Below are 316 nucleotides of genomic sequence, written 5' to 3' on the forward strand. Positions count from 1 at the left end.
ACCAGAGCTCGGAAATGAAGTGACTAGTTGAACATCAACAGACTAATTGAAGAAAACTCAAAGTGTCACCACTCATCTAATTCACCTGGTGCCTCTTTCCAGGTGTCTCCTGTTTAAGAGTGTGTGTGCACCTGGGCAGTGCAGTGGGCCACGCCACCTGCAGGCAGCTCTAAGCTTCCAGGAGTTCTTACCTCATTCCAGTATCTGTCTCCCAGTAACCGCCACCCGTGTTCCGCCCCGTGTAGCCAAAGAACAAGCCTCCTGTCGCGTAGCTCTTTACATATTGGAGATTACCGATTCCCTCCATCGTTACTGC

The sequence above is a fragment of the Propithecus coquereli genome, unplaced genomic scaffold (assembly GCF_000956105.1).
Source record: "Propithecus coquereli isolate 6110/MARCELLA unplaced genomic scaffold, Pcoq_1.0 Scaffold507, whole genome shotgun sequence".
Taxonomy (NCBI): domain Eukaryota; kingdom Metazoa; phylum Chordata; class Mammalia; order Primates; family Indriidae; genus Propithecus; species Propithecus coquereli.